This window comes from Phlebotomus papatasi, chromosome 2, assembly GCF_024763615.1.
Source record: "Phlebotomus papatasi isolate M1 chromosome 2, Ppap_2.1, whole genome shotgun sequence".
NCBI classification, from domain to species: domain Eukaryota; kingdom Metazoa; phylum Arthropoda; class Insecta; order Diptera; family Psychodidae; genus Phlebotomus; species Phlebotomus papatasi.
Window position 1 is genome coordinate 82,623,301 of NC_077223.1, and position 26,004 is coordinate 82,649,304.

The window sequence follows — 26,004 nt, forward strand, 5'->3', positions numbered from 1 at the left end:
TCATCGACTTCTTCATCCCATAAAAAATCGAAGTTGAAAAGCCAATTTGACCTGACCTTTCGAAAAAATATGTGTGAAATGTGAATATTGAAAATCTCCTCAGAGAGAAAAAAATGATATCTCAGCAAATCAGATTCCCAAGAGCAGATTTTATTGCATTTGGCCGTAACAAGAGAGCTCAATTTCAGAGTGAAATTCCTTAACTTTTTGGCCCATTTGTCAAGGTTTATTGTGAGATAGACCTACCAAAAAAAAATGAAGAAGAGAAGAAGAATGAATGACGACAGAAAGTGACTAATTTCATTTTTTTTATCATACATCTTCATTGAGGCATTACAAACACCCAAGAGACGTGAATACAATGTTAAAATGGCAAGAATATTTCAAATGGATGTTATGCAACATCATAAACAACACAAAATATCAAGTGGAAGGAATTATTGCACAAGAGATGGTTCAACTCCATTTGGCAATTGTACCAAACACCGGTTCTCTCGAAAATCACCAATTTTAACGCACATTTCAAATAATACTTGCAATGTCTTAAACACCCTTGTGAGAAAAGAACGACTTATTGCACTTTTCACAGCCAAATGTGTTTCTCGCTAATTTCAGCAACATAATTGTTAATGCTTAAATAGGATTGAATTACTGCCTCTTAAATGATTTTTCACTTTTACAATGGTAAAATGTAACAAAGAGAAAATTGCAAATTCATATGTCAATTAACCAAAATTAATTTGTTTTTCTGCTCAATTTATTTTATTATCCCTTCATTTTTTGACCCAGTATAATTAATGGGATATGTTCTTGGTCATTGTCAATTAGATATCAAATTAATCTGATGTTCTTAGAAGGTCTTACTGTCATGCTTTGTTTTCATAGCATGAAAGTTCTGTGATAAAGCTGACACATTGATTTTTTTGCCGCATTTAACTCTTATGCCTAACCTCAAATTTGCATAGTGATTTTGTCCATAGATTTTAACGTGAATTACACCTTAATAACCTCAAAAATTACTCAATATTTATGTAAGTACCTTGGGGAAGGCGTTCAGGCTTCGTACACACCTTGGCTTTGAATATTTCATAATTTCTCATATTCCTTAAATGAATCTGTTTTATATTTTTAGTAAATGGGAGACTTTAAGATTAGGTATTAAAAAGAAAGTGTTCGAAGCAAGAGTGTGTGCGAAGCCTGAAAGCTTTATCCTATTTTGAATACTTTTGTAAAAAAGCAATTTGTAAATTAGTTAACAGGCGAAAAATGAAGCTATTTTGAGAAAACAAATAGGTTAAGTAGAAACGTGAGGCTTTGTTCGGAGATAACCTCAAAATAATTCTATCATAAATAGTTTAAATCTGGGATAATATCTATAAATATCATTAAACTTTTATAAATTTAAAGATGAAAAGAGTTCTATTGTCTTAAAGTTTTAGGTAATTTTAAACCTAACCTCAAAATTCAAGAACAATTTTGTGTAGTAGAATAGTTTAGCCTGCAGCAGTACGTAGACAAATTCTTGTCCAAAAAATATCACACGAAAAAAAAGCAAAGGGACATAAAATTTCTTAAAATTTCAAATATATCAAATTCTAACCTCAGAAACACAACCTAAGTAGGGTAAAGTGGTACAAGTTGGACAATGGTACAAGTTGGACAATAGTACAAGTTGGACAGGGCTTTTTTTCTTGATAAATTTAGTACTTCATTTTTATTTGTATATTTTTAATACTTTAGTTTTATAATTTGATACTTGTGCTTAAAAATAAGCTTTGTACTGTATTTATCAAGAAAAAAGCCATATCCAACTTGTACTGGCGAATTGTCCAACTTGTAACACTAATGTCCAACTTATATCACTTTACCCCATTAAAAATCTTTCTGAAATTTCAAGACAGAGACAGACTATATATCATGAATAGTCACTTTTTAAGGTTAGGATAAACATAACCTCACACTTTAAAGAAATTTCACGGTTAGCTTGAAAAATTAGGCCTAAAATAAAGGACTTTCATCATATAGAGTATCATGTTAATGGTTTTCCGTATGATTATGAACTGTGTTATCTAAGAATCCTTGCCCTAGTTCCTTGTGGTTTAATATTATTAAGTAAACCATCTTTCAGAGTGAATCTCTTGGGCATTCCACAAATGAGAAATTCAATCTTATCTCCGTAGCTTGGGGTTAACTAATATAATACAGCTTTCTCAATTTCTTGCAAACTGCTTCTTCCTGCACGAGAATTCCAGTGAATTTTATGTTTATTCTTTTAGTTCCAGAAATTTTAATCAAAGTTTATCTTAAATTTCTTCAATGATATTCTTAGCAAAAACAAACACTTTTAGCGAATTTTAAATGTTTAGATTCAGTATCTAACAATATAAATAAACTTTTGACTCATCGCCTTTAGCTATATTTTTAAGATAACACATTCATAATTGGAGAAAATCATGGTGATGAAAATTCATTTAAGAAAATGTTTCTTCCTGGCAAAAATTTCTCTTTCATCATTCATTTTCTCTCCTAACCAATTTTCTTTCCTCATTTCCCGAAATCACACACACACACACAGCCACTTAATTTTGATACACGAGACTCAAGTGCATGATGTTCTCGAAAGAGCTCTAAAGTGAAAATAAGAAAGACGGATAGGAGTTTCTAAAGACGTCCCAATGAATATCCAAAAATAACACGGCAAATGATCTAGAATTAAAATTGAGACACGGGAGAAGTGTGTTTAATGGCAGAAAATGAGACAAGTCTGTGGTGAAAAAAAGAGTCTGACCTGTAGCAAACAAATTACAAGGAATAAAAATTTAATTGTCTCCTCAAAAGATGCAATAAAAAGCGCGAAAAAAAGCTCTATGGAAATTATTTTTCTTCACACAACCCGACAAAATATATAAAGTGAGAAAAAAGGGGGAAACACAATTTAAGAATGTTGGAAAAGACGTAGAATTGAATTTTCTTTGCATCTCATTCATCTCATCATCTATTTGCTCACGAGGGGCACAATGATAAATTCCAAGGTGACTTCTCACATATTGTAAGATAAGATGAGCTGAAATTGCGAAAGGAATTTTGCTGTACAAGTTGGAAGCTGCGAAGGAAAAATTACATGGGTTTTCATTTCTAAAAGTTGCTAATTCAATCTTTTTTTCAACTGGAATATTCAGCATGAGAAGCCTTATAGAGAAAAAACATCTTCATGACAAAACACACCCAAATTTGAGAGTGAGTTCTTCAAAAGACTTTTATTGCTCGAACTCTAAAAAGTGAGAGCCACATATTTTATGATAATTCATCGAATTTAGTTTAATTTTATCAAGTATATCTGATAGTCCTCGTATTGATTGTTTATAGAACAGTAAGTTTAAATAAAAGCTCTTACAAAGTACTTTTAAAGTAATAGCCCACTATAAAAATTCATGGCCCTCTAATGTTATTCATAGAATTCTATAAAATTAGGATAACTGTACCAAATTTCGGCCAGCTTGCAATTTCGGACACTTCTTTTGTTCCTCAATTTTCCATGAATTTTTAGATTTTGCGTGTTTCAGAGATTAACAATGCAAAATAAAACAAAAATGTCGCGAGAAAGTAAAGATGATAAGTTTTAGATATTGTATTTCAAACTTAAGACTCTAGCACTTACATGCAACTATGCCGAAATTTGGTTTAGTTCGCTTATAATGTGAAAATTATGTTTCATAGTCCAAACGTCTTGGCATTCAATTTTATTATTAACCCTTTAACCGCAATTACACCAATTCGCGAGAAAACATTTTGTTTTCATTCTTAAAAAAAGAAAAGCGCCTTTTATACTGTTTATGATGAGCAATCACTGAAGACCGGAAATTGATATCCCTTACCGTTTGGCCTCTAGCCCGGTAATAAGTTAAAAAATTTTCGGAATGCACATATTGCTCTCTCTTTATCGAGCAATAAAAATACGCAGTTTTATATTATTGTTTTTATTAGCTTTAAAAATGAGGAAATGCTTTGCAAAAACATTTACATAACATTTGCAAGGTTTATTTTTAGAAAATAAAGTGTTTCCTCTTTAATTTTGCAGCTATGAATTAACTATTAATAAAATACTTAATATAATTGTTTTATTATGAAGTCAACAGCACCGACAAATGATTCCTGACAAAATCGCAGTTTTTTAAAGATATTAAGGTAAGTGTGCCAAATTTCGGCATAGTTGCATATAAGCACCGAAGTCCTAAGTTTGAAATGCAATATTTTTAATTCATATTGATATTTTTTGTTACTTTCTTTTCGGGAGGGTTGTGTGGAACCTTGAAAAATAGTTTATCATCTTTGTTTTCTTTAAATCACTTCCTAAAATATTGAAAAATTAATAGAAATATGGACATTGATTTGGGTAGTATTCCGGCCACTTTGTGTGAAATACCGACCACCTTTTTTCTGACCACTTTTTGTGACGCAACGGATAGAAAATTTTAAAACGTCAAACGGAACGAGTTTAATATTTAGTTAAATATGTTTATATGACCCACAAGCCTTAAGATCTTCCGTGTAAGTTGTCCTGAAGACCTGAAGAGTAGCATCTCAAATTTACGCGCAGATTCCCGTAGCAATTTGCCCTTCCTGAACTTTTCCAATGCCTTTTCCACATCATCTTTTTCATAGAAACGATGGTTTTTTTTCTCTGGACATTGTAAAACTCAGAAATTGAAAAAAAAACATAAAATGAATAAGAAATTTAGGAAAGCAAAAGATGTTGCCGGAATAGGCAACACTACCTCACCGAAAAGACGCTTACAAAGTATATACTTTACAGGATCCAGCTGCGAAATTTTACCCGAAATTTAAAGATTGATCCACTGTTAACATAAACAGAAACAATCTTTAATGAAACCTAATCAATTTTCATGAAAAACACCGAAGGAAAACCTTCTGCACTTCACCACAAATCATAAGACTGCTAGAAACACAATCGATCTGTCACATTTTTTGTAATACTCTTTCCACACTGAGTTTTTACAACGCAATTTAAATTCAAATTATACCTAAAATTTAACGGTCTTTGTGTTAATACATCCTAAAATGAATAAATATTTAAAAGCAAAATTAATTCATTGCCTATTCGAAGATTACATACATAATTTTAATTAATTTATTTGCATGGCCGAAATTACACTCAAAGTGGCCGAAATTTGGCACACTTCCCCTAGAAATTGTTCGTTCTAGAAAAAATTATCTCGAAAACCGATTTTCGGAGCAGTGCTGAGGACGGGTCACGGAGTCTGGATAAAGGTTACCGGGAGACTTGTGGCAGGAAATAGAATCTACTTTGAATTCTCGTCAATATTTCAATACAGGAACGTCTCGCGGTCACAAAGGACAAGGCATATAGATCTATACTGAAGCCAGATATTTCATATGATCTGAAAATAATACCGTTTACCCGCACGGAAGAAAGGAAGAAGCTGTTGATCTTTGAGAGACGGACCCTTCGACGGTTCTATGGGCCTTTTTATGAGGCAAAGACAGGGTAATTCTGAACAAGGGTGACTCATGAACTATGGAGAAGCTTTATTGAGATGCCGAAATTGTTGTCAATATCCGAGAGAGAAGACTGAGCTAGCTCGGTCACATTTGCCGTGTGTCACAAGAAAAAGAATGCTCAGGAAGCTATATGAACGAACAAGATGAAAGAACATTAGGGAATGAAGTCCTAGGAATCTTAGGGGTGCTGCAACGCCGGTAGACCCTGGCAATAGATAATGTGGAATGACATGATCTATGTGCTTAACACAACTACGACTAAAGTCTAGAAACGACTAAAACTCATTAATGGCCAAGTCAGTTCCTGACACATTACAAACAAGGTTTAGTATTAACTAGTATCCACAAAGCATAGCTTATGTGGATTTTTATCCTACTCTATAACTGCAAACGTATTCCTGTAGTTAAGGTTTACATATTAAGTTTATTATAGAAAAGGGAAAAGTGTCTCGGCTTAAGTGGAATTGGTGTGTTGTCCGAGATAAGTGATATTGTCTATGGCTAAATTTCTGGTTTGTCTGACTATACTTTCGTGACTTTGACGTCTAGTTTGATTCGGACAAATTTGATGATGCTTTTAGGGAATCTTCTTAACATAGGGACTTTATAAATCGCGTATAGATGGCGTTTTCAAATGGTTAATGTCAGGTTTAAATCAAAAGTACAAGATTACGAGCAATCTACAAAGTGTCTCTTACTTCAACACCTTTCTGCCTTAATTTGTGTGTCCTACTCGCAATATATGAACTTTTGGTTAGCTCGCACGACAGCAAATGAAAGATAAAATTCACGCCTCATTGAAGAAAAACGAATTATATATTACATATTATAAGTAATGACTAAAGCTTCCCTTGGATTTTTACGCCAATTTTCTCTCTGTATGGAGCAAAAGAAATTGGAACCATTGTTGTGACTGATTTATCTCACTATATACTTTACCCACAAACCAAGTGTCTCAAAGAGATGAAGAATATGTTTCACACAGAAAAAAAAGACCTCTAAAAGCAAAACAATTAGTGGGTAACTAAAGCACATTTAATGCTACTCGAGAATGTAATTAAGTGGAATTAAATAATCGTCTTGCAGTTTCTTTTTTTTTTCATTCAGCTCTACACCTTCGTCACCGTTGGCCTGAGCATACATGGTCACAAGACAGACACTACATTTATATTTTGATTTTACTGTTAAATTAATTTGCATATTTCCCCACATATATTTACCCAGAACTTCAACGAAATTATACATACAATAATTTTTTTGCTTATGTCTCCCACATCGCATTAAAATTGATCTCAATGAATTCAAAACGTGCTCAAGAGTTTACTTTCATTCCTCCATCATACCTTAAATTAGCTCTGAAGGAAGTTATAGTGAGAGTTTTTAATTAGACACAAGAGTGCCCTATCCAGACACTAAGATCTTATGGGAACTTTGGTCACCCTCGGGAAAATAATTCCCCTCCAAGGTGAATTTTCCAAATGAAGCAATGTAATGCTTGAACATCAAACGTTATTACTTAGTGTTAGCAAACAACATAATAATAAACCAAGAGAGAGAGACCTTAAGATGTGGTGCAAAATGTATACCAAAGTCATATACACGATATTTTACAATGAGTCTACTAAGGAGGTAAATATTTGACATTCAATTGTACATTCAATTACCCAAATAGTGTGCAGAGAGAACGGGAGTGTCAACGAGATTCTCAGCTATTATACCGTTCTGTAGTTATTTTCCCCACAGAAAAAAAGATCCAATATTCAATTAATTTGATTTAGAGGTCGTATAAATTTGGCACAATTTCTTGCAAATTAATCTGGACATGTGGTACATAATTGCGGAACTTTAAAATTTATACTATAAAAACAACATTAAAAATATATATGTAAGTTAATACATCACTATTGTGTTGTTGTCTCCAAAATTAATTACGTTGTTCTAGTTATTCAGTTTTTTGTTTCAACTCATAAATTTAAAAGTTTTGCCATTTAATTTATGAAAACTTTTCGAAGCTCCATTGCTGCTTTGTCGTCGGTGATATTAAAGGCAACGCAGAAATGGTTTCAGTGAATATGAAGTCTTACTATATTCACTCAAACATTTGTTTTGTAAACATGTTTTTGACATTTCAGTGCGAGTGAATCAAATCTAGACTAGTCATCTCGTTTACTCTCATAGGCAGGGTCAAAAAAATGTTTTCAAAATAAAAGTTATCATTGTGTAGATTATAAGTATTATGAGACTTTTGCTTACAATTTCATTTTAAAAATACTTCTTTATAATATTAGGTATTGTTTCGGACTGGATTTTAAGCGTACGCTGTCTAAAAGATACTTCAGGGTGTTCAGAACACTGTCAAAGTTGGATTTTAATAAATTTCACATTTATCGTATACTTCATGCGAGCAACACACATGCGCCATGACTTTTGGACTGTTTCCACGAGTCCTCTCTTGCGGTTTTAATTGCGAACTTTGCGTATGCAGCTTTTCGCGCTTCAACGTAAAGATTGTGAGAATCAGAATCCTTGGCGTTGTATGTATAACTTTTAAGCCTTCTTTTTCTTCCAAACGACTTCTTTTATTCCCGGTGTTTTCCACCAAGATGACCGTTTCGCATTGTTTGTCATATTAACTCGCTTAACGTCACAAGTTTATGTAGCCGAGGTTAAAATGACTACTTGAAAGCAGTTTCATTCAGCCTTAATTTCGAAAGGAGATTATAGATTTTGTTCAAACGTTTCCTGTGCATCCTTCACAAAATTTTTCACAACGCCTTTGTCTTTGAGACTCTTCCATCTTATACATTTCAGCCAATTATTGCACTTTACTCTTAGGGCCTTGACAGACCTAAGGATAAGCCGCTTCTCGGCTTAAGTCGTAAGCGTGTCTAGGGCATTACGCTTATGCCCTAGACACACTTACTACTTAAGCCCAGAGGACTTAACGTAAGTATATCAAAATAATAACTAGATTACTTTACATTAGACTCTGACTAATCCGTCTCTCGGCTTAAGCCGAGAAACGACTTAATAGAAAACTCATGGGAATTTACACTGGTAAAAATAAAAAGGTCAAATTGACCCTTTTCAAAAGGATGGATCGTATTTGACCCTTTGAAAGGTTCACTTTTGTATCTCTTGAAATTTAGTATGCACATTTATCACAAATAATCATGTTTTATTGTAAACTTATTACTGATATCATATTTCTCTCATCTGAGCGAACACCAAAGATCACTTTTTCATTGTTTTTTTATTCGTTTATTCCGGAATTAAATAGATGTCAAAACCGTGACCCTTTCGAAGGGTACCTGGTGACCCTTTCAAAGAGTCAAATATGATCCATCCTTTGGAAAAGGGTCAATTTGACCCTTTTATTTTTACCAGTGTAGTCAAAACATTATTTTGATTATCATTACATTAGGCCCTCTCTCAGCTTAAGTCGTATAAATATGTCTAGGGCAATAGGCAGAGCGGGAGGGTCTTCGTTACGATTTATTTTTGCAAAGAGGAGGTGGCGATCGGTTGACAGTTTAGGACTGTTGAATACACTAACATCCCAGACATCAACACCGGGAACAAGGACAAAATGTCCTTGTGAACTTTCGTCCTAGTTTTGGGTTATATCGAGTGAAAAATATATTGCCATAGATAGGTCAAACTCATTAAAAGAATATGGGAGAAATATGAAATGTTCGTAGCCAGAGTGTGTGCGAAGCCTGAAAGGTTTCCCCTAGTAGCTGTTATCAACTTATTAAAAAGAACTATAATCTCTAGTTTTCGAAAGTACCTGCAGCGATATTCTAATTAATTGTTTCATTTATTGCATTGTAACTAAAGGAAATTAGAAGTTTAATAAATGTATTTAAAGTCTCTGATGTAATTATGCAAATAAAAAATCTGCTGCACAAACATGAAATTGTACTTAGCCCATTATTTGAGATGTTGCTTGTTAAAAAGTAATTGCAATGCACCTCTAAAAGAGATAACAGCTGGAAGTTTGTCTTGTCATATTGAATATACCAGGGAAAGTTTGAGTCATTGATATATAGTTGCCATACCTTCAAAATGATAAAAAGGAAACTTTGAACTTTTTACTGTAAAGTTTCCTATATATTCCAATTAGGGGGAGGCTTTGAACTTTCGCATACAAAAATGATGTTCAAGTTCAGTGATTTTTTCTGACTACCATGCAAACTGTATGGATTCTCCAACTATGCCAAAAAAATGTCTTACTTATAAGGTTTATAATCCCACCAAACAAAATTCCAGGAAATCCTCAGATTTTCCTCCAGAGGAAAATGAAAATTTAATGGCGATTTATCCGATAGATGAATCAAGTTTCTATTATCGCACACGATTCACGCCATCATTGAACACCCCATTTTCACCGTAAATTTTGCACCGGACACTAAAAGTTGCACATCATTGTTTAAAGGGAACTCTAATCTACTTGATTAAACCATTTTTATATAGAATAAAACATTTTAATATCACTTTTTTGGAACTTTTCTGAGAGATGTTTTATTGACATTAAAAACCATTTTTTTGATTGGTTCTACGAGAATTTCACTCCCGAAACGGTTAAATCTGATGAATACTTTCTTAAAAAGTCCAAATATCACCAAATTTACACGAATCAATAAGTTTTTAAAGCTAAAAATTGACTAAAACTCTGCAAGCGAGAAGACCACACAAGATTCCACCATTCCTCCACGGAGCCGGATATGCACAAAAACGTTTGAATGCGCATCATTGAAGATTTCTCTGTTCCTGCAGCTGCAGGAATCGGGATTTAGCACAGATATTGAGCTTCAGCAGGTGAACAAGCTAAAATTTTCACAAAACAGCTTCTCACGGACAATTTCTTTTCTTTGTCATGCAAAACAACACAATAGTGAGGTTATGTCAAAGATTGTCAAAAAACCAGTTGTAAACTGTATGAGCTTATTGCAGATGTGATTCTTTCATTGCACATTCAGTTTGTGCAAGCTTGAAAAATATTTTTATATCAAAGAAATGCAAAATTGCTTAATAATTACTCAACTGCAGCCTATTTGAGTCAAATTACTTCTTGTTTATCAACTTTACGATTTTTAAGTTTTCCTTTTTAGTGGTGGATCAAATCGGTAGATTACAATAGATGTGAATATGAGGGATCGTATCTAAAATGAAGTTTCCTGGTAAATATCTGAAAGAAGCAGTTTTCTATGTGCGATCGATGAATCTGAGTCAAGTTTGTGAATTTTGTTCCACCCACAAAAAGTGCCTGTTCAGCCTAAAAGGTTTTTACATAAATCTGATTCCTAATAACCCTTCTACCCTTTGTGATAGTAGTTTTTCAGAAAAGTGATATTAATTCTGCACAATCGTATGAAATATTGCACTGCAAAATTACAGTTTTGGACCTGTTTTTATTTTTTGTTTCCTGAAACTAGGAAAAAAGGATTAGACTCTAAATTTTTTCAGGAAAGATGGGATTTAAGGTTAGCTATTACAATATATAGCCATATGTGAGATTCATAAAGGAATATGGGAGAAATATGAAGTGTCTGAAGGTAGCGTATGTGCGAACGATCAAAGCCTCCCCCTACCAAAGAAATTTTAATTTAAAAAATTTAAAAAGTCATAGCTTTCATTTTAATATTCACATTTTCAAATAATGAATAGATAATCAATCTGTAAATTAGCATTGAAATATAAATCTATGCCAATTGCTAACGAATTCAGTTAATTAGAGTGAAAGAAAATTGGATGAAAAATTTCCCGAGAGAAATTGAACGTCAAGAGATCATTTGGCAGCATGATAGATGGATATTTCAATTGAAAAATACACACAGAGTCATTCATAATCTAATTGCAAACAATCAATAAATTAAAAGTTCAATAAACCGCGAGTGTGATAGACACTGAGCAAATAGTATCAAGAAATGCTTATGTTATTGTAGACTCGGTTGACAAATTCCCAATTTACACACACTTGGGACCCTCATCCTTTCTTGTGTACCATTCTAACTTAATTTACTTTGACCTCTTTTAATATACTTCTTCTGACTGGCTGCATTGCATAACTAAAACAAACGGCAAAAGCCTATTTATAGCTTGGCAGCAAGCAATGAGTGAATTATTACTGTGTTCATCGGTTTTTCTTATTTATTTTTTTTTACTATCTTTCTTTCCACCTTTTTTGCTCATCCATGCAATTGTTGAAAAAGATGCAGATATACACAGAGACTTATACTATGTATAAAAAAAAACATCAACAGTGCAAAACAATATGAGATAATAATTGAATACCTGTGAGAAACACACGTGAAAAAGCGACAAGAATCTTCAGCATATATTCTTTATCTCATTTTCATCATTAACGTTTAATTTATCGTTGAAAGATTTTTAATATAAAATAATTAGAATCGATGGCGAAGGTAGATTTACTGAATGCTCGAATTTTCAAAATATCCTACTATCATGCTAGTGCAAAATGTCAAATATTTGAGAGTTCAGTAAAATATTTAACATTTTGAAGAGAAAAACTGTCAAATGGGCATAAAAGTCTTTAGTGTGTAGAGTCCATTACTATTATGCCAGTGGCAAAGGGCTATCAGTTATTTCATAAATTGGAGTGACTGAAAGTTGTCATACTATTGCCTAGATTTTGTTATCTATTCAGTAGTCCTTAAGTGACAGAGCTCAGCTTTACTACCATGCTAGTGCAAAATCTCATCGAAATGAAATTGTTCTAAGTCCATTTGTATCTCTTGATTTGCAATGAATACAAATATAAAGAAAATACAATTGTAATTCTTTCATTTTGAAGAGATGAAATGGATTATCAAAGTTTAGTGACAGGAGATAGTTTCATACTCTTATAGATTTTTCAAATTTTTTTTTAAATGCTTAATAGTTGAATAACGTCAAATGACTTAACTATCATGCAAGGGCCAAATAAGTGTTAACTAGCGGGAATAATGTGACACCGTGTTCCATGATTACTTAACTATAAGTAACAAAAGCTGCCTTTACTATTATACAAATGCGAAAGGCGCATCAAAACTGTTACATAATTGAGTGACAGAAAATGATCGCATTATCATGTTAGTGGACACGATAAGCGTGATAACCAACAGATGGCTCCGTGAGAGTGGATATAAATGGCAACAAGGAGATTTGACAATAATATAGACTTTTATAAGAATAGGAAGTGTTTGAATAAGACTGAGGGCGGCACAGTCTGTCAACTGCTTCATCTGATAATTGAGTGACAGAAGCTAGACTTACTATCATGTTAGTACGAAGAAACTGCGAACTGTTCCTTAATAGACAAAAGAAAACCTTACTAACGTAGTAGTGCCAAAGGGTTTATCAAATGTACAATAACGGATCCTAGGGATTGTCACCTGTTTATTAAGTGACAAGAGGTAATTCAACTGTCATGCTAGTACTAAGAGATTGTCAATCAACCAAAACAGAATATCCTAAACACATCCCAAAGCAATGATTTGTGTATTAACTCTCTCATTGAGTTCGAGCAATAATGAGTATTTATAAGAAAAGAACAATGATTATTCATGCTACATCAATGCCCATGTGCAATGTTCTGGAATCGCAAAACTAGCTAGAAAGTAACACGCAGTGTTAATTTGGTGTTAAGACTTTGCGATGGCAAAGGCTGGAGGGAGGAAATTTCTTTGGAAAGAAAAACAAAACCGCACTATAAAATGTTCACTTCAATTATAAATAAATTACTATGGATTGCAATTTGCTCCACTTCAATGACAACATAGACTCTGAAAATTTTCCTCCTAATCTTCTTTGTGGTATCTCTTTCACTCTTTTCACAATTGTACCTCTACCTCTCTCTCCCTCTCACGTGACATTATACACCAAATAATTGAACATGAGAAAACATAATAATGTTTCAGGAAGCCGTGTTCTAAATTTCACGCTATTAGAAATTAAATTCCCTCAATTTATTGTGTGCCTGATAAAAAACTACTTTAAAAAATACGTATGGTGCAGTTTAATTTCAGAATTATTCAACTTTCTCTTCCCGCAAAGTATATAACATCAATTACCAATCTCAAGGATAATCTTATTAATTATTTCGTTTTACATTCAATTTCAAACGGTTTTTATGCAATTTCTTCTCCACTTAAATCCAAGAGGAAAGCAATAAAATTTCTTAATATATCTTACTCTTTATTTACATATCTTTCCCAAAATGAGACATCCAACATCCATGGAAAAATCAAAAATAAAAATCACTGAGATAATACAAAATCATATAACAAATATGATGTTTTCAATGTTATGTGGAAAAACCACAATGCTGTAGATCTTGTTTTTCTATTCACTTCAAGCTGAGAGAGAATAAAGAAGCAAGAGAAGATAGAACTTTTTATCACGTAAATCGGTCTCTGAGTCAAGAAAATTGAATCTCAGGGAAAATTGATTGAAAACTCACGCGATAGGCACGTGACTTGCTTTTCAGCACTTCATTCGACAATTTTATCAGAAAATGTTTTCAATTCAAAAATTACATTATCTTGTTCGTGTATCGAAGATTTTAACTTCTGCAGACACAAAAAGAAACTAAAGCTCTTGGTAGAAATTTGGTAAATAATGGTAATATGCTAAGCAAAATGGAAATTGCAAAAGTTTTCATGTGATTTTTAACAAGAAATGTAGCTCAATTTGTCAAGGAATGGTTCAAAAGAGGTTTAATTTCTTATCAGTTTCTTTAATTGCAGTAGAACATAAATTAAATTTTAATGAATTAATAGTCCGAAGTGGTATTTTACGCCAATTTCGTTTTTTCCTAAACATTTTTATAACAAAGAAGATGCTTTTGCATATAAAACAAATTCAATAATAGGGTGAGACTGGGGCAAAAAGTCACAAATCGAATATTTCAAAATTCAATACAGTGCCTGCTCTCTAATCCGGATCGGCGTAATCCGGTATCGACGGTTACTTTTAAAATAATTTTGAGGTCATGTATGCATGTGTGTTCAGCAATTAAAATGAATTATCTTGTGAAGTTTTTGTTTAATAAATGAAATATAATAGCATAGAATTCTATAATTATGTCTTTTTAATCTTCTCTAAAACTTTTATTCTAGTTCTACAAAAAAACTTATATTATATTTTCGAGACGTTGAACAAATTCAAAAAATCCATCCGGATTACGAAGCGGACATCTGTCATATTGTCTCCCAATCATCCGAATTACAAAGCGGGCACTGTATCTCCCAAGATAAAAAAGATAGCCTCCATGGACCTTCTTCGATGTCGTAAGTTTCTTAGAATTCGAACAAGGAATTCAGAAAATAAAATATATTGAAATTTTTAGCCGCATTTTTGAAATATTTTCCTTAAAGCACATATCAATTTTTACCGATTTATTTTCCAAAATTTATGAAATGGTGAATATTTCCCAAATGATTTAAATTTTTCGAGTACGAAGGCGATATCTGTTTTAGCATTCTCCAAAGATTCTTTTCTCAAGAAATCCTTTTATTAAAAATGACCACTTGGGTTAAAAAGTTATGAAAATTATGGGGCAAAAAGTAACAAAAACCGAAGAAATTTCTGATTTTTCACGGCGAAATGAAACGTCATTGTCATGTGTTGTCGTTTGTTATTTATTTTGCATTTATAGCTATTAAAATATAAAGCCATAGGAGAGATACATAAAGGAATATGTGAAAAGTATGCAGTGTTTGAATAAGGTAACGTATGTGCGAACCATCAAAGCCTCTCCCTAAATTCAGTTTTAGGAATTATTCAAAACCTTAAAGGTACGCAGGTAAATTACGGCGAAAGAATTTAATGGTCTCTAGCACCTCCTGTTTTTACTTCTGAAAATTGTACAAATGATAGATCCATAACAACAGAAATCCATCAAATACGTGCTACTGTCGCGTATTACAAATTTTCCAATAATCTCAAAAGCCTAATCAAATCAATAATCTTATCCCCTACTAAAATTTTTCGCAGTGTATAAGAAGCTATTTAAGAAGATTCCAAAATAACTTTATGGTAGCCATCAATGGCAATTTCCAGGACAAAACCACGTGGGATTGCAAGCCACCAAAACCACAGACACATTTCGATTTCTTCCAAGCCAAAATTGCCGCCCACTCCCATCAAAATCCTCCTCATTTGTCTATCAAAAAAAAAAAAAAAAAATCATGCTCAGAGACGTGGGCCTTCTTTAAAAATATTTTCAGAGTCTTTGTCTTCCAATGGCAAATGAAGCGAGAGAAAAAGAAATAACTATAGTGAAAATTTGTATAATTGTATACCTATAGTAAAACTAAAACAAGTTTTTTTTTTCACTTCGAACTTGTATACTTAAGAGATGTCTTAGGAGAAAGAGTATGGCTAATTTGGTGACAAGAGGAATGAGAAAGTGTTGAGGTATCTATTTCTCTGATTTTCTCAACAACTTTGGCATTATAAACTTGCAAATTGTTTATCGTGGACCTGAAAAAATGTGATGATATTTCACAAATTACTCATCAAGTTTTAGTATACAGAATGCGGGATGTTTTCTCTCATTGTCCGATAGCACTACAGATAAGAAGAGCAAGTCAGAAGAAAAAAACCATGAAGCACAAAAAAATGTAATTTTTAGTGATAAGAAAAATCCGTGCAATTTGGAGAATATTTGCGTGAAAAAGGCGTTATCAATTAACACACTCATACAAATGGGAAAATTTTCTTAGGTGATTAACAAACACCGTAAAACACGCGGTGAAGTGATCTAGACTTTGCGGAATGCTAGCATTCCTGGAGTTTAATACAATGTACCGCAAATTGATTCTATTTCAATTGCCTAAATTCCTTTTAGTTCATCCGCTAAATAACCGATTCAAATCGATTATTAAATTAAACTTAAAACAAAAATGTCGAAAAGGATGTAGAAAAAGGCAGGGTAGTGTCAGAGATGAAATGCTTCAGTAAATATAAATTTTTCGGAAAAGAAATTAATATTTCGGAAACCAGCTGGACTTAGTTACTTTTAATATAGTTAATAAACATTTGACAAATAAATCTTAAAATAAACATCATCTACCTGGAACTACCCCACTCTCCCTGAATCGAATTCCAGATATAAAACCCGAATAATTAGTTAACACTAGTTCGCTCTTCTTCAGGATTCAAAGACCTTTCAAATGAATCTAAATTTGTCCCAAAGGATAGAGAAATGGGCTCTCCATAGGCTTTTAACATTTGACCTTGAATAACCTTTATAAAGTTTATAAAGGACAACGACAATTTTAATCAAGAAAATATTGAAATTTTTTTCGGAATAATTCAAAGAACATTTGAAGAAGTGAGTTCTTCTATTAAAGTTGCAACCGTTGTAGTTTGATAGTGGCAAGTCATTTCCCCCTCTTTAAGAAAATGAACGACAAACAGCATGCTTGTGGAGAGACGTGACAGTCTTTTCGTTTAATCGTGCAACAGGAAGCTTGGAAATGCGGTCCTGTGGGCCCCTAGAAGTGGATAATTGGTTATTCTAGGGCCCAGGGCAACACATTTAACCTTGACATTTGACCTTGAAAATGTCTACGAGGTTTACCATGGTTACCATAGTAATTCAATGAGAATAATAAAGCTTTAGCCTAAATAATATATCAATGAAACACATAATAAAATAAAGAAAAGAAAATAAATAAACTGATATTGAGACAATACAAAAAATGATTTTGTCATTTGACCTTGAACTTGACCTTGAAGTTTCAAAACACTATTTTGTACTTTTGTATATGACAATTCGTACATTTAGTCATTCATTTAACTATTTCTGTACGTTTGAATTTTTACTTTTTACAGAAATTAATAATAAGAAATAGGTAATAAATATTGCAAAACATGCACACTGTTCCCCAGATCGCCATGCATATTTAATCAGTTGTACTACGGATAATTGATTAAATAGATTAAATATGAAATAACGCAGTTTGCAATAGTTAATTGGTAAAACAGGAACGAATAATTCTTAAAAATTCACTTTTGAAATATGAATTTTGTCTCCTATTTTTAATTGGAGCTGGACTTTCACATGATATAATTTAGCTCATCAAACCAATAGTGATGTTAAATTACGTTATGATAATGGCCAGCGCACAATAACTTTTGTTTGTAAACATGTTTTCAAAATTTCCCATGAGAATGAGCGAGATGGCTAGATCTAGATCTCACTCGCTCTCATTGAAATGTCAAAAACATGTTTACTAAACAAAAGTTATTGTGCGTTGGGCATAAGGCTCAGTTCCATTTAAAAATAAGAGAAAAAACCTTATTCCAATGGTGCCCCACTTTCCCCTAATACAATGGACAACCTGTCAGTCCAAGGATTTCCAGCCCTCTTTAGTACCCTTCTCTTATCCCTATTGATACAAAATATAAATTTCTTCATTCTTAATAAGCTTCAAAACATATTCAAACATTTGAAAAAATGATAAAGCTGTTTTCCAGATTTTGGCATTTGACCTTGAAAGTTTCAAGGTCAATTGTCTTCTTGAAACCGGAAATGTTTATTTTACCCTGCAGTATTGATCCGAAATCGGTGTAAATATTATGCTTTTTAGGTGTATTAGGGGTTAAAGTTACACTTTTTTATGTTAATTTTAATCTTAAAAAGGTGTAAAATTAACATTAAAAAATGTTGATATATTTTTACACCTAAAAAATGTTAAAGTTATGAGGAAAAAAAAGTTAATCGCACCCCCGTTTTTTTCTCAGTGTAGGAACATACTCAAAAACGAGGGAAATCATTGGAGCGATTTTGGGGGATAATCCAATATTTTGATCATGACATTTGACCTTGAAAACCCATTTCAGAGTATGATTCATTGCTATGTGCGTATATGGACGGAATTTCATCAGAACAATCCCTAAACACATCTAAGAAAGAAACTGAGCCGTTTCCGAGATAACCCAAAACGAATTATTTCACCTTGACATTTGACCTTGAGAAACATTTCTAAAGTCTTGGGAAGAATATTAAGGTCATATAATTGATTCCTAGATCGACTTAGTGAAAGGATGTTCTCTAAGACCCAAACTCGCTATCTCCAACCGTTTTGCCCATACAGATCTTATAACGAATGGATTAAAGAGATAGTCACACAGTGGTACGTAATTTATTACCAAAACATTTGATTAACAGAATTATAATAAAATACGACTCCTTTGGCAGTGGAGAACAAAAATTTTGAGGTTATTATAGTACAGTAGACTCTCGCTTATCCGTGGACTCTTTTTCCGGATGACATAAAAAAATCCGTGAGACAGTTGAATTTTAAAAATTTTGTTGACATATTTTACCCGTTTTGGGTTTTTTTGTTAAAGCAAATGTGCTCTATCTATTGTTAATTCTTTCTCATTGTAACTTTTTTGGACAGTACGCATGTTTAGAGAGAATGTCGATTCAGTAAGATCAGAATTCACTCCATAGATTTGCAATGTAAACAAAAAAAAACGTTAGATTTCAAACAATTTGATGTGTATCACTCTCAAAATCCGTGTGACATTTCGGTCCCGTTCCACGGATAAGCGAGAGTCTACTGTATTGCACTCCCCGGGAGTTCGAGCAATAAAAAAATACCCAAATGGGATAGTCATGGGTCCTTGAAAAAACTCTCGTTCTTGCTAACGAGACAATGTTTTGCTCCCCCATTTTTCCCATACAAACAGCAATTTATGTAAATTTCCAATCTAACCAGCAAAACCATGTGAAAAGAGTCACAAAACCCAGAGAGAAAAATAATATCCAGAATGAGAGAGTAGGAGAGACAGATGTTGGCGAGAAAAATGATCAACCCACAGAAATCTGATGACTTCATTCATTCCCAATATGCAATGCCTCACGAGAGATTTATAAGTCAAAAACTTCTTTCATTATATCGCTAGCTATACCCTCAAACACTCAACAAGTGATTTCAATATTATTCAGGCCAGTGGCTCGCAACCTTTCCCCTCTGCCAGCAACTTTGTTATTTTTTTTCTTAATTTAATTTCTTAATCTCTATCGCCCCCCAAAAACTTGTTTTTTCACACCCAAAAAATAATTCTCATTAGGCAAGCAAACAATTTCACGTGACGTCGACAACATCCATAAATTCAGCGATTAAGCTATTGCGAGAAACCACGTGGAAAATTCTTTGCTTTTAGGAGTATTCACAGAAAGATACATTTGTCGGTAAAGTGTCTTATTTATCTACGGAATCTTAATGAAATTTTTTGACTCACTGGCATTCAATGGATTTAAGCACAGATAACCACCACGCTTAACATAACTTCTATACTCTTCTCCATATCCTATAAATGATAATTTTATACGAATTGTTGATAACTTTTCTTGTTGTTGTTGTGTGGTAAAACCATTTTTGGAAGAGCTGTGCTAATTAATGTAAAAATTCAAATGCTGAACGTTTTTTTTTATTAAAAAGGAGAAGCTGCTTCTTGAATGTCAGAGATTTGCGTATGTGGATTCTTTAATTAGACCGATACATTTATTACTTAAAATAGAATAATTGAAAATTCTGAGATTTAAAAATTTCCACATTGTTTGCAATAGAAGGAGAATTTAGGAACGCAAAGTTTAGGTTATGTCTAACCTAACCTCTATAAAAATATTGTCTGCAAGCACTGTCTTCTAATTTGGCCATTAAGACTATCGTAAATTTCTCATATTAGGTCTAAAACACGACTACAACTTTCACAATGAGATTAAGTCAAGAATTAAGATTAAGATAAAGATTGCAAACACAGACGAAACTGTGATACAGAACGGGCTATCTTTTTCGAAAGATTAAGACGGATAAGAAAATGCGGATGTAATGAGCCCAAGAGACCTGGGTGCATCAAAATTCAAATTGGAAACACAAACTTGGAAAATCTACCAGTACTAAATCTATAATTTAGCTAAGTGAGGTTATGCCGAACATCACCTCCAAAAAAATTTTTGAGACTTCGAAAATGTGTAAATTTCAAAATTTTTCAGACGAAAGCAATTCTCATCATAAATTTATTTATTTATAAGAAACTGGGGCAGTAGTAAACATGGGGTAGTTGTAAACACTGGGATGGAATAATAACTTTTCGATACTATCGAATAGATTAGTATCGATAAATCTGTCTCTGTGAAATTTACTGAATCACGGCTTTATCACATTACTGGACCATTCATTAGGTTCATTGTATCATTCATACAAAAATGTGAGTATAAAAAAATTTATATTAGCTACAAAAAGTGCAAGCCTCATTTCAATTTTTCAGAATCGACAGTCAATGTCGATGTTTGTCAGTGGAATTTCCCAAATATGGACCAATCTTTTAGGGCTCTAAATTTGATTGTTTTCCGATAATTCTCAAATTAACTATTTATCGTAATTTAACAGTTTAAATATGGAGCTTCTCCTTCTGACCAGGAGGTTATCATAAGATGTGAGTTTATGTTACTCTAACCTCAAAAAATTGAGTAATAATAAATACAACAAATTTTTTGAAATAATTTTTTATCATTATTTTAACTATTTGACATTTTAAGGAAAGACCACGCCCTTTTTCTTAATTGAAATAGTTCTTCTCGGTATTATGAAGATTTTAGATCGGATGTTTGACGCAAATGCCAAATAAACAAACAGCAAAGAATGTTCAACATTTGGAAAGTAACAAAAAATAGCAAGCTCCATCATTAATTTCATTTTTAGCAATAATTTACGTAACAATAAGTGTTTAGTCTCGTATTAGCCACGATCTTTTTTCTAGACAAATGTGAGGTTATGCTGGACATAACCTCAAAAAGCAATCGATAAACCAAAATATTTATTCTCCAGATAATGTTGTTTGTTTTATTTTTGAATTTGTGAAATATTTTAGCCATCTTAGAACTTAAATAAATTCTTAAATAATCTCTTGATTCAACGAAAGTATTTAACAAATTATTTGTATATCCTATAACCTAAGATAGACAAATTAGGTTTGTTGGCGGTTTTAATGTAAAACATTCAATTTCGTCAAATTGAACTTTTTCTGAACTAGAAAAAATTAATGTCTTAATATAACCTATCACGAATGAATAAGTACGTAAATATTTTTTTTATTTCTGGAAAAACAAACATTTCGCATTTTGCACCTTAAAAATTTATAAATTTAAAAGAAAATAAGAAAGAAATTTAATAGTTTCATCTCTAACTAGGTCTAACTCACTAGGTTATGTGATTTCCCGCATAACCTCAATTCGTAATATAGGTCATTAATTTATTTAAAAAGAAAAAAAATACCACAGATATTATAGTCATAGTTATAGTATTAGAGTCATTAAGTCTGCGGCACACCTTTTAGATCAGAAAAATTTCATACAATCAAAATTGACATCCCTTTTTTTAACATTTTGCATTTGACTATCCCACTCTTTGGTTCTTAAAATTAAACTAAATTAAATTTGTTGTGACATTTAAAAAAAGAAGAAGATTGCGAAAGAGTAGGATAGAGATATGCTAAACATTTGAGAACGAAAAAGATGTGAATTTTGATCAGACTGACTAGACCTTGAAAGCACTTGAAATGAAATTCTAGCCAATTGGAAAATACGTTGTGATTGAAATATTTTATGGGATTAAATTTTTTATTACATGTGAATATAATGTCTTAAAAAGTAATTAAACAAGGTTTTAAACAAGAAATAGCATTATTAAAACTTTCAGCTACTGTCTGCAGTTTTTGCAAACCTGAGTGAGGAGTTTTCAAATCAAGTGAGAATCCTCGGATCTTACATCATTTCCAATTCGACCTTTTTGTCTGTGATTCAAAGTCTTGTTAGCAGCTTTATTGAAGCGGAAAAAGCAATGTTTTCTCACGGTTTCAGTTTCTTATCAGGAAATTAATAAAAAGTATAAAAAAAACTCATCTAACTTTTTGAAAGTTTTTTGCCCGAGGGATTGATAGTTAAAATCTCTTAACGTCATCGAGTTATCAAGCCCTGAAACATTTCGGTAATGTGCTCCATATGGCCAGAGCATGTAGGGCATAATGTCTGTTGAGATTATTCAGCAAACTTCCAAAACAGAAAAAAAATTGAAGAAAAGCGACATTTTTTAAGGTTTTATTGGAGATTATAAGACCATTGGGAATTTTCCTCAAAAATATTTGAATGATTTGTGGAATGGCCGCGTCCCAATTTATACCAAAACGGAATGTTGAGTGCACTTGGAGAAGAAGATTTGTTGGAAAATTTCCAATTCCCTCCGTGCAGCAATTGATTCTTTTTTTTGTTAAAAACTTTTGAGGTGTTTTGTGTGTTGTGATTGTAGTGGAATTTTAGCTTTGAGACGACATAATCTCGACTTTGAAATACTTTCGTCACTTGGACAAAAACTGATTAGATATCTGAAATTTTTCTTCTCGCGTAACCACCATTCCTCAGACTATTAATTTCCTTTGAGTGCTGAGACTTTTCTCTTGCCAGAGGTCTATTTATATTTTCCCTCGTCCACTCTCGCGACAACAATAATATCTCTCGAATGTCTAGCAGATGAAGAGACGGACATTTTGCACTGAGAGTAATTGATAATCATCGCAGCTATAGTATTTTGGTTTAGAAAAATCCCTATGATCCATTTTATTCACTAATGCAAGGCTTTGAGATCGGGAAAATGTCATGAAATCAAAATTAACATCCCTTACACTTATATTCTTAAAATTTGCTTATAAACTATCTCACTCTTTTGCACACAAAATTCGATTGAAGTAGAGTATAGTCTCTCAAATCTGAGTTTCTTAAATTCAAACGACCGACGTTTGGATTCAAAATGTCAATTGTGGGGTTCTGTTAAAAAAAAATCGTGTTTTGGATGAATGAAAATCATATTTATATGCGTCTTCCTGAATATTTATATACATACATTCTAAAGGGGACTTCTGTAACGCTGTGGCAATGCCATATGACAAATTGGGTTTGAATCTTAGGAGAGCTTTTTCGATAATGCGATTCTTTAATCGTGACATTCTCATTTCAGCTCACGTGACGTCAGATTTAAGATTCCTGGCAATTCAAATGACAATGAATTTTGTTAAACAAATCAACGAAGACATACTGTATTTGCATAACATCACTAAGTAAAGGGATTTCATTAAAATAATCAGTGAATTGCATTTCCGAACTCATATGATATATGACAAAAAAAGCTCGATGGACATTGTCATTTTTCGAACTCGCGCGGAACAATGCCACGAAAATTACAGAATTCCCATGACAAAAAAGTTCGAATGGCATTGTCAGGTTTCGAACTCACGTGTGACAATGCCACGAAAATTACAGAATTCCCCTACTGATCGTATAAAATGAAAAGGAAGTATGTTACCACTAAGATTTGTGAGAAAGTACGGGAATTTGATTCAAAGTACAATGCAATCTCACATAAAATTCGTTAGTTTTGAAAAAATCGTTTGCATTTGGGAGGTGAGAAATGTCAAAAATTACCCCCCGAGCGTTCAAATTTAGAAGGCTCTACTGTAAATTTAATTCGGTGTGATGCTCAAAAGAAAAACAAGAGTTCGAAAGAGTGGGATAGACATATGCACAATGTTTGAGAAAGAAAGAGGATGTAAATTTCGATTACATGAAATTTTCCTGATTTAGACGAATTGCCGGAGCCATAAAAAAATCGTCTAAATATGGAAATCATATTTTGGATGAAAAACCGCTTTGTAGGGTAAAATTAGGTAATTTGGAACCATTTACAATTTGGGACATTTGAGATTTTTTCACTGTTTTACGGTGCTATCACACTAGGATTTTTCACGTTTTAATTTTAAATTCAATTGAGCCAATTGAGCATTAAGAGTCACAGTCAGGACACATTTTGCAAGAAATTTGCTCAATTTTAAATAGTGCCGAGAGATTTTTGATTGTAAATGACTCCGGAAAATGTGATAGACCTTAAAATGTCTTATAAGTCACTTATCTGTTATTCAGAAGGATCCCCTAAGCCAGAAAAAAAAGATTTGTAGGCAAAAGGCTCATGCAGCGACTCTCATACAGTCTTATTGAAAATCTGTATGAAGTCGTCCCAACTCCCAAATGAAATTTCTCGACATAACAAACAATTTCCTTGGAATGGCTCTGGAGGAACTTAATGAATTACTCCCAATACTTAAATTCACTTCATGCAAGTTTATCACTAAAACACTGTACTTATCATATATTTTCGCCACAAATAATATTAATTACGAGTAAATAAATTTAATAAGAACAATTTTCTTCAAAAGACTACTTGTTTAACTGCAATAAAATTGAAATTAATGAGCAATTTTAACATTTTAATTTGCTGAATTCAAATTTATTTGAGCAACCACATTTATGCTATTTTAACATATTTAAACAGGTTTTTCTGGACCAAGTATTAGTTTTTATTAATAAATAAGTGCAGAATTATCAATTCAATTTGTTTTTATTGGAAAATAACACATCTGAAAATTAATTTGAATTTACAAATTGAAAAAAAAAACCTAGTGTGATAGCACAATTAGAGATTCAAAGAGAGAGATTAGAGAAATGCTATTCCTTTTCAATTTAATTGTCTTTTTCTTCTATTTCACTGTCTTTATTTTCTCTTTGCTCATCTGAAACTGTGAGAAAATCTCAAATATTCCAAATTGTAAATGGTTCCAAATTACCTCATTTTACCCTACTATGTGTTAAGTCAAAATTTCAAAATATATCTAACTTTAAGGAATCAGAATGAATTCTATATCAGGATTGTGTAAAATAGGCTAAAAAATCATCAAATATCTTATTAAAAATCAAAATTTGAGAGAAAATGAATTCTATGAAAAGTACAACAGGTTTAGGGAACTAGAAAACTTCCTAGAATGAACTTTGACATCACTCTAAATTCAATGTTTTCATACAATTTCAATATATAGGTTCAACAGAGCCCAAAAACAGAAGAATATTCTAACTAGAAGACAACATTCAAGATTTGCAACTTTACAAAACAAGAAAACTTTTCAGAATGAACACTAGGTGTGCTGATTCTAGAATCTGCCTAAATTCAAAATTTCCCTAAAATAATCTATTAGAATCAACAAAACCACGCTATATAGTCTCACAGAAATCAACAAAGTTCCAACCAGTATTAAAAATTTAAGCCAAAAGAATCTCTAAGATTTTTTATGGTTTTTGCGATAAAGAAAACTTTTCAGAATAAACACTGTAAGCGCTGACATCTCCTTAAATTCAAAATTCTCTTAGAAAGTTTAGTAGAATCGAAATTATTTCGCATAGTCTTTTAGAAATCAAAGTGTTTTATATCAGATTAAAGGAACAAGAAAACTTCTCAGAATTCACGTTATGAACTCTCTATTTTTCTTTAATAATTAAATATTTTTAGATCAGAGTACAATTCAAAAATCAAAAAAACCAAAAATTCACTTTAGCAACTT

The 26,004-nt window shown here is 32.4% G+C and overlaps 1 protein-coding gene across 2 annotated transcripts in view; it reads right to left on the bottom strand.

The window, feature by feature from the left end:
* LOC129804672 (amphiphysin) overlaps positions 1-26,004 on the bottom strand; it is a 71,432-nt gene that overhangs the window by 34,031 nt on the left and 11,397 nt on the right. The window lies entirely within an intron of this gene.